Raw genomic sequence first — 10,801 nt, 5'->3', positions numbered from 1 at the left:
GAAAAGTTCTCTTCCCCTTATCACAAGACACAAGCTTTTGCATGGTTTGGCCTAGAGGAAGAAGCTTTCTGCATGCTGGACCTGGGAACAGTACATTCGGGGATTAGATAATGTCTACAAAGAACTTTGGGAGGGTTTATCAAATGAACAGGAACAATCTGAATTTAGCTCTGTGTACCCGCTGAGACATGATATTTGGGCAATGTAGATGAAATATTACTGAAGAATTGCTTGCTTTGTTAGAAGAAGAATATAAAAGGAACTTGCATGTTAAGGTCTATAGACAAGTCAAAATAACACCTGGTATTTTGCCAGGGGAATGTAGAGTTTGTAAACAAGTCTGGATGGTGCCTGGCAAAATGCCAGAGGGAGTGGTTTGAGAAGTAACAAAAGCGAGCCATTAAGTGTGGAGATTCCTTATTGGTTGACTGATGTATCTAGTTTATGCTAATTAAGATAAGCTCTGTTGTCCTACAATAAACGGCTTCCATTCCTGCTGTATCAATCTACACAAGTTATTTGTCACCCCCTGGTTATTCTGCCGCAGCCGGACTGTGGCACTTGCAAATAAACCTCAGCATGCAGTTGCAATTGCTGCCTTGGCTCTGCATCCCCTGTGTCCCGGTGATTTCACGACCCTTACCCAGGGACCCGAACGCAATAGACGTTCACAAGGGGTATATTAGTAAGATGTCGTGAGGGTGGTGTAAATTTGAGACCAAAAATCTGCAGCATTATAAATAGGTTTCCTTCTTCTGTGGCTCTTTTCATTTTAGTTTATTCTAAGGAGGGATATTAAAAGTAAATGCAATTCAAATTCATATTCCAACTCAAAACAATCATTGTTAACAGTTTTTAGTATGGGTTTGAATAATTTTGGAAGATGTAACTCTTTTTCTTTTTCCCCAAGGAGCTCAGGCTGCTTTCTCTTTTCCCCTGTCCGCACTAAACTAACTGTTTAAATGGCCCATAAAGGTCACAGTTTTTCCCTTTTACAGCTAATACCTTTCTGTGCAGTAGGAAAGTATTCTCTAAAGTAGTTTTAGCAATTTTAGCCATCAATGACTTTATGAGTTCACACAATTTTACATACTCACCCAACTTAGCATTGCTCTGAGAATACTTAGAGGTATAAAACAAATACCAAACTGTAGCTTTGGTTTACTTGTTCCCTTTTCATTAAAAATCCTTATTCAGTGTTTAGTGGCTACTTGATCCTGCTTTTTGAAATTTAACCATTCTCACATGGGTAATTTTCTTCTCATCAATTTATAGGAATTATTTGCATCTTTATTTATTCTTTGACATATAATATTTGTACCTGTTTGTGGGATAGTTTATAATAATTAGACCAAGGCAATTAGCATTTCCATCTCCTCAAATATTATTATTTCTATGGCCTGGGAACCTTCAAATTCTTCTCATCTACTTACTTTGAAATGTAGGATTAATTGTTGTAGATTAGGTTTGCCCTACTGTGTCATATAGCATCCAAACTACTTTCTTTCCTCTGACTGTGTAATGGTGCCCATTATCCGCCCTCTAGCTACTCCTCGTCTGCCTTGTTCTTTCCATCCTCTATTGTACTCTATTGTACAATTGACCTCTATTGTACTCTGTATCTCCATATAATCTACTTTTTAGCTTTTGCAAATGAATGAGAACATTTTTCTTTCTGTGCCTGGTTTATTTCACTCCACATAATGTCCTCTGGCTCCACTCATGTTGCCACAAACAACAGGATGTCACCCATTTTATGTCTCAGTGATATATAATATCAAACCTTTGTCACTTAAGAAAGTGACAGTTTTGTTAAGCTTTTCATTGTAAATGTGCATGGATTTGCATGTATTTTTTCTGTATAAATTAAATCATCATACAGTTTATACTCTCTTTCATTAATTTCTGTCACTCTTCCATTCAATTGCTTGATATTCCACTGACATTATAGTTTCTTTTGATGTGCACATGTTTTTATTGTGTCATTTACTGAAATCTTGTTTTTTCCTGTATAGTAAATACTTTGCTTTCTTGAATCAAGAAATTATTCCTACACACAAAGGCAAAAAGATAATCTCTTATAAGTATGTTTTGAAGTTTTGGGTTTATTATAGAAATCTCTTTTCTACCTGGAATTGATTCTGAATAAAAAGTCAGATAGATTTCAGTTAATTTTTTATATGGTTAACTAATGTCCCAATACACTTTACAGAAGCACAATGTCTGTGTTTATGAAAATCTACTCAAAATCCTTTATTCTCTTACACTGATCTGTCCAGCCCTCTGTTAATACAAAGCCATCCTAATTATCATGCATTATAAATCTGTGGTGAGCCGTTCCTGCGGACTGTGGTTGCCATTACATGATGGCGCTGGCTCCGTTGTGGTCTGTGAAGGACAACTCCATATCAAAGAGAGTTGGCGTGTTCCCAGCTCCTTATCAGAGAAAGTTGGCGTGTCATTTTCTAGCACCCTGTGAGAAGGGTACACGTGGCAGCTTTGCATTGGGGTTCGAGGTGCTTTATTAAGGCTGGGAGGGGCATCCAATTATTATTCCAGGTAGTAGAAGAATCATTAGAAGAATATCAAGGGCCTGAATAAACTGCTGAAAGAAGATTCCTGAGTCGCGTCTTCCTTGCGGGCAAGGGGGGTCGCGACATAAATCTACCTACCTAATGAAACAAATATCTTTATTTTGTTCTTCAAACATTTTATGAGTATCTTACACTCTTCCACTTCTTCATGAGTTTCAGAATCAGTACATCATCTTTTTAAATTATCAAGAATTTCACTATGTCTACATATCAAAAAAGAAAACAATAACTTACTAAATATATCAACTCCTCAACTACTATCAAGGCAATATCAATATTTATGTGTTCTTTAAAATCTTTAAGTAAAATTTCATTATTTTTGGAAAGGTTTTTCTGTGCATTATTAAATTTACTTCTGAATATTATAACTCTTGATGCACAAAACCATGTCATTTGTTCCCAAATTTTATAAATTCTTTGTGACTTTTCTTATACTATTGAACTGTCCAGTAGAAATGTTGTTAGTGGTCATTCTTATTTCTATAATCACAAGAAAAATATTAAATATTTCCTTATTAAGTATGATGAATACCATAGATTCTGTTAGGATTCACTTTATCAGATCAAAAGTCCCCTTTTCAATTTTAAGTAATTTAATCATTTTTTATGGATGGATGTTAAATTTTATCAAATTTTTCTGTATGCATTGGTACAAAGTTATTTTTCCCTTTTACATTTATGTGTACACTGTTTTTGTCTAACTTTGTTTTCAAGTTTATACTGGCCTCCTAAAAAAAATTAGAAAGTGTTTCCTATGTTCCTTTTTTTGTAAAAATTTTGAGTGGTAACATTTTAAATAAAACATCAATGGTCATAACACTTATTCTTAAGTGCCTAATTAATTATGAGTCTCTGCTGAACATTCTTCATGAATTATCTAATCAATATGCTCATTTTTTTCAGAAAGAAATCAAAGATGCAGAAAGATGAATTATTCAAAGTTTCTTCATAAAAAGTAAATGATAGAACCAGAATCCAAACTTGAGCAATCTGACTTTAATAGCTTCATGATTACATATTACACAATATGTTTTATATTATCTAGCACAAAAAATAACAAATGATAAATTCCTTGTGTTGATGAGATCAGGGAAAATAATGCTGGGAGCAATATAGCATTTCATGATAATTTTTTAAAAAAAATTGTCAATATTTGAAAATTATAAAATTTTTCTAAAATAACCTCTTCTCAATTTAATTTTAAGGAAAGATCAACTGTTAGAAAATACAATATCTATAAGACTGATCATGCTAGCACAAGTCTTTATGTATAATAAAGAAAAATATTAACAGAGCCATTTATATGTTTACATGAATGGAATAATGGTTGCATTAAAAATATGGAAAAATGTTATTTATGATACAAAATAGAAATGACACAAAATAGAAAAGTGCATGTTTCAAAAAAGGCACTCAACAAAACTTGTATAAAAAATGAAAAAACAACCCTGCAAGCTGTATTTGTAATCTGAGCAGAATGCTATGCAGCCTTTAAAATATAACAAGTATGTATCCACATAGCTTTAGAGAAAATCTTTGGTCACATGTTCATTTCTAAAAAATATTAACGATGTCCATAAAAGATGGTAAGAGAATTCAGAAATTACCAAAAGTACATTGTGGGCTTACATTTATTTTCAATTACTTTGAAAGTTATTGTAAAGATTTCAATAATAAATTTTAATAGACTGGGACACCTGAGAGGATTTCAGGTAGTTGCTACCTTTGTTTTAGGATGGACTTGTAGACTTTTTTTTTTTTTTTTTACTATTGTTACTAATCATAATGAATGACCAAAATAGTTGTTCAAAACCTGAGATTCAGGAGGTAGGCTTCAATTTCAAACATAAACACTTATTTCTAATATTCCAGAAAGACTGAAATTAAATATTTCATTTTTTTAAAGTTCAAGGTTTCCTGTTTATTTTAGAAATACATGATTTAGCTAGTAAGCTGGTTCTCCATGCATGGTACTCAGATTGGCAGCAACACCTGGGAGCATGGTAGGCACTCAAATTCCTGAATTTGAGCCTTTCTGAATCAGAATTTCTGAGTGTAGTTCTTAGGTTCCTGTGTCTTAACAAGCTCTCCAGGTGATTCACATGTCTACTAAAGTTTGAGAACCACTGAGGCAGGGATAACAAACATCTACTGCAGCTTATTAACCATTTCTGTGTGTGGAAATGTTAATTACTCCAAGTCCCAGGGGTAGAGACAATGAAGTATATTTATTAATTGGTTATTATTAAGTTCAAGTTTTCATTTTGAAAGATGTTCCCCTCTCCCCTTCCAAAACACACACACACACACACACACACACACACACACACACACACACACACACTCTGGAGGGAAATAAGATATATTTAAAATATGTGTGATTACAGATGAGAAGTGTCAGAGAAGTTGGTGATCGATTTTAAGAGCTACTGCATACAAAAGACACCTGTGATGAGTTTTCCAATCTTGGGGAAGAAAAGAGGGTAAGCTTTCATGAAATTTTTGACAGAACCTTATGTTCTTCAAATTGAGTTTGGAAAAAGCAAGAGTATTCATTGTTTCAGGGAAGGAATTTTTGTTCCCAGAAAATAAGCAGATTAATAAAATCCATATATTTAATTCACATAAATGTGTTAAAATAATGAGCCACTTAAGGAAAACCAGTAAATTGGGAAAGGTTAATATTTTATCTGTTTACATAAATAAAGTATCTGAAAAACACTTCTTCAAATAATCTCTGGTGTTTATAGGAATAATAACCCTGAATGTAATTGTGGATTTTTATCCAATATTCCTTCATGCCTTCAATTAATTTTTATAGATTTTTAGATGTAAGAAAGTGGTATGAACTGCAAAGGTCAAGGGTTTGGAACTCAACCTCAATTCTGTTACTTAAGCATTCTGGACATTAATTACTTCCTGTATAAGTGAAGATTAAGATGCTTAACTCCAAGAAGATAAAAATACCTGTGTGAATTAAATGATATATTTTTATTTACTCTAGTATGGTGTCTGTCTTATTAAAATGAACGCTCAAAATTGTTATTATTTTTTTTGCTTCCCTGTCTGTTGATAACTACATATGTGCTTTTGGCAGATTAAAATATTAAATGAATCAAAATTAAGTATGGTTAATCATGCTGTTTATTATTTTATCAGTACAGGGGAAAATGGAACAATAAAGTAGAACTTGGACTAGAGAAATTCTGTTAGAAGTATAACTTCACTCTTATTTTTCTCTGCTATTATGTGGTATGAGATGTTAAGAAATCAAAAAAAATTGAGAACACTATAGGTAGATTAAATTAAATTTGGAATTCATGTTCACAGAGTAAGAGAAAAGAGGCTTTCAACTGTGGCAACTAAAACAAGTTTAAAATATTTAGTTACTTTTACAGCCATTTTTTTAATTATAGTATAAAAGCAGCAAAACATAGAAATAGGATCCTTAGATGCATTCTTTTTGAAAGAGAAGTTTCATGAAACAAAGGCAGCAGAAGTCTGGGTGGTCAACAGGAGAGATTGGCATTAGATGGTTTAATAAAAGGTAGACTGATAAGGAATGGGGAGAGAGTGCTCACCACAAGTCTTAGGATTCTCCCAGATATATCTAAGATGAATTTCGTGCACACACACACACACACACACACACACACACACACACACACACAGAGTGAGATTTCATGTGGTTTAGAATAAGTTCCACAAAAACTAATAGAGCAATTTCCCCAGTTTGCCTAGTACTAAGAGATGAAAGGAAAAATGTGTAGGAATATAAGAGAATCATTAGTAATGTCTCATCAGTTCTCACATACCAATGTACATTTTGGTTAAGGGTAGAATAAATGCTTGGATATTTCCATCTCATAAGGATCAAAAGCCCAGGTCATGAACCCGAACTTGGTTTTTCCATTCTCTGAAATGTAGATTGCTTTTCCACAAATCTCTTTCTGAAGTTGTGTATTTGAGTATTTTTCCTTCCATGTTTAAAAACCACCTCAGGGCATTCAGTCTCTTTCTTTACAAGTGTCTTTGCTTGTAATAAGTGATCAATAACTATTTTATAGCTTAAACAAGTTCAATAAAATGAAGATATAAACAGAAGTTGTAAGAATCAGAAAATATCTCATGTAATTAAATTAGACACTTAGACTGTGAGTGGTATTTAAGTATTTACCTTGTAAAAGTATTTTTGCTCTTGATTTCAACATGTCAATTAGATACAATATTAATTGGAAAAGCAATAACACTACCCATTTTGGCTCTTGGCTTTTCACTGTAATGACCATATTGTTTGCTAGAACAAAAACAGGGATCACTGTTCCACAACAACCCCATGTTTTAATGTCCAAAAATTTCCTCTAAAAAGGGCCATTTCATCTACTAAAATAAGCCAGTGTGATCAAATGTAATTCATCCACTATTCAAAAACTCCTAAGAGCTCATTATTATGTTTCTTTTAGTGAAAAAAAAAAAAGCAAGTTTTCACCTGTAGAAATGGAATAGCATTTATCCCTGGGGCAAACACAATGACTTTTTCTTAATAGGACCGGTTTTGCACTCTAACTACTAGTTTACTAAGGTAAACTGTAAGCTCTATGTGCTTAAGGAATATGTATTATCACCATTGATTTCCCAACATCTAGGACACAGCTGATAAATAACAGGTCCTTAAATGGTTGAAAGGATGAATGGATGAACAGGATGAGTGATTATTTTAGTGTCTTTCTATTACATTTCCCATATTCTTTTATTTTCCAGCTGCTACCAGATTTGCATTTTCCAAATGATTATGACAAACATAACCATGAGGAGTGGATTTCTCCTCTTGGGGTTTTCTGATGATCGAAAACTGCAGATCTTGAATGCTTTGCTCTTCTTGGTGTTGTACCTAGTGGCTTTGACAGGAAACTTCATCATTATCACCATCACAACACTGGACCAGCACCTCCAATCTCCAATGTATTACTTCTTGAAGCAACTTTCCCTTCTGGACCTCTCCTTCATTTCCATCACAGTCCCCCAGGCCATTAACAATTCACTGATGGATGATAACTATGTTTCATATGGCCAGTGCATACTGCAGGTTTTCTTCTTCACATCTTTGGCCTGGACTGAGATAGCTATTCTTGCAATTATGTCTTATGACCTTTATACAGCCATTTGCTTCCCACTGCACTACGAGGTCATCATGGATCCCAGAAATTGTAGGTGGGCTGTGATAGCTGCATGGGTGAGTTGAGGCATCTCAGGAATCTTGTACACAGCAGTCACATTTTCTATCACATTCTGTAGGGTGAAAATAATCCATCAATTTTTCTGTGATGTCCCCCAATTACTAAAGCTCTCCTGTTCCAATGATTACCTAGGAGTGATCCGAGTAGCTGCTTTCATGTCTGTGGTGGCATTAGCCTGCTTTGTCTCCATTGCCCTCTCCTATGTTCACATATTCTCCACAGTTCTAAAAATACCCTCTGCTGAAGGCCGCTCTAAGGTATTCTCCACCTACCTGCCCCACCTCTTTGTTGTCTCATTTTTTCTCTCTACAGGCATCTGTGCATATCTAAAACCAACTTCAGATTCTCCATCTGCAATTGACCTTATGGTATCTATCTTTTACACAGTAATACCCCCAACACTCAACCCTATTATCTATAGTCTGAGGAATGAGGCCATGAAGGGTGCACTAAGAAACTTAGTTTTGGACAGAGAATTCTGTGGGAAAAATACACTTTTGTCCTGTTGTTAGTGGTTGTTCAATATTATGTGCAAGGAACTTTTTGGTAATTGCATCCCTCAATTTGTGAAGCTAATGAAGCAATAGAATTACTTCCTGTAGATAAACGTGTAATATAACCATTGTCATTGAATAAACTTTTCACTTAATTTATTGAACATTTTATTTATTGAAATATTTTTTTAAAAAATCATAGCATATGTTTTAAAAACTTTTGTATAAATAAAATTACAACAATAAGAATGAAAAGTGATAATATTTACCCACAGTTTCACCCACCAAACAAGTCAACTATTTTCATTTTAATCTATTTTAGTTTAAATATTAATCTTAATTTTTATCTTCATATATACCAGTTTTGCATACTGGTTTAAATTTGTAGGTCATTACTATGTTTAACCACATAATTTTACTATGCTAATTTTCTTTAATGCATCATAATCCATTAAATTCATCTGAAAATACAAGTAATCATTTACCTTTTTCACATAGACTACTTATTTTCAATTTTTCACTCTTATAAGTAAAGCTGAAGGCAGAAGCTCTTCATAATTTCAAAGTGTGTGTTGTGAAATCAAAGTGCAAAAATTGTTTGGTGCTCTTGAGACCATATTTCTTTCCAAAAATATTTGATAATTTTGTTACCATTTTGTTACCACAATTTTGTTAATTCATGCAACAAATATTCAGAGAACTATTAGCTGATTGAAGTCATAACAGGTGCCTGCAACACAAAAATACAGACACAGCATTTAAATTGTGGGGACTTTTTAAAATAATAGCAATATTTTACCCTTTGTAATTATTTTCAAATATTTGATACCTTAAGAAATTAAACATATTCACAATACTTATTTTCCATATTATTCATTTTAGCTTTACATATTTCTTATTTTATGAAAAGCTTTATAAGTATTACAATTCTGTTTTATGATGGCAAATACATTTTCTCAAATCCTTTGTATTTCAAATTCTCAATCCTTTTTTCTATACAAACCTTATAGCAAATAAGCTGAATATGAGCTGTTAATGTTGTGGTAGCAAAGCTTAAGCAGTTCAGGTAATTAAGACATAATCATAAATGACTCACAATTAGCTCTTTACCTCCTTGTTCTGAGGCCATTCAAGCAGACAACAATAGCATGTGAATTATATTTGTTTCTTTTTAAGTTTCACCCCAGTGAAATATTTTAACATAATTTTCTGAAATTTTCTCTCACTGACCTATTACTTTATTGAACCCACAGAATTTTAAAATAAATACATAAATTTCTATTTATATTCTATTCTTTCAACTCTTTATTATATATAAATATTCTTTGCAAATTAAACAATATTATATTGAATTTACTGCATATTTGAGTAGAAGAGCTGCTCTTTACATTTTTGTTGTCTTCTATTACTTTCACAGATAAATTTTTAACATCTTAACTCATTTCAGTAAATATTGTCTGTCTTGAGGCCAATAGTCATTCAAAATGTACAAATTAACTTGGAAAATATTGTGCTCTGTGAAACCAATTTGTTGTTTCCAATAAGTACCAAAAAGTTTTGTTGTTTGCTCTAAATCAAAAATTTTGCTAATTCTCTTTAAGAAAATAAAACATTTCCTAATTTGTATGATTTCCAAAACCTGACTGACTCACTATCTATTCAAGATAAGCATACAATGCAACTACCAAGAGTCTTTGAATTATATCATAAATTATGAGGATTTCTGCATTGCTACTGCTACCTCCCAAGTGAGAAAATAAAAGCCCACTTTCCCAGGCTCCCTTACACCTAGAATGTAGGCATAGAACCTGGTTGTAGCACTAGATGCTCTGACTTGAAAGTTCACCTTACACAAGAGCAGTCTAAGCAAGCATGCATTTTGTGGCATCTTTTTCTACTCAAGTCAGTGGTCAAGTTATTCAGCTTTGGGGAGCAGTCACAGTAGGGCCTGGAATCCAGTCTCAGCATCAGCAGGGGTAAACATAGAGCTCAGCAGTGTCATCAGTGCCATTGCTGGTGCAGTTTCTTGGATCTGGGCTCACAAGCTTGATTATCTTCCCTTCCAAGAGACTTGGGATATACCCAAATTTCTGCAATAAGCTCATTTTTTAATTAAAAAGGGAAAGGAAATAAGGGCTTAAAATTGGAGAATTTCACAATTTGATGGAGATAGAAAGAAGAGGCCAAAAAAGTAGTATTGAATTGTAAAACCTGATAATTTGAGGGTTTAGGGTTGACATTTATGACCAAGGAGGAGGTGAGAACAACTGGAGTCCCAAATAAAATTCACTTTTTTACACATTGCATTTCAACTAGCTCAGTCTTACCTTTCTTATTATTACAGTTAAAGAAAGGAAGAAGCAATTTTTTTCCTCATTTTCTTCTCTGTTTTCAGTTTCTTAGGTAAGAAGATACATTTTACTACCAGGTTTACTTGTGTTCTGCCACAGAGCTCCATTGTTGTTTGGCAACATCA

General features: G+C 33.3%; 1 pseudogene; it reads left to right on the top strand.

Moving 5' to 3' along the window:
* Positions 1–7,380: 7,380 nt before the first annotated feature.
* Positions 7,381–8,401, top strand: LOC101957024 (olfactory receptor 14J1-like; annotated as a pseudogene).
* The last annotated feature ends 2,400 nt before the right edge of the window (positions 8,402–10,801 follow it).

The sequence above is a fragment of the Ictidomys tridecemlineatus genome, chromosome 8 (assembly GCF_052094955.1).
Source record: "Ictidomys tridecemlineatus isolate mIctTri1 chromosome 8, mIctTri1.hap1, whole genome shotgun sequence".
NCBI classification, from domain to species: domain Eukaryota; kingdom Metazoa; phylum Chordata; class Mammalia; order Rodentia; family Sciuridae; genus Ictidomys; species Ictidomys tridecemlineatus.
This window is presented reverse-complemented; position numbering and strand designations above follow the sequence as displayed.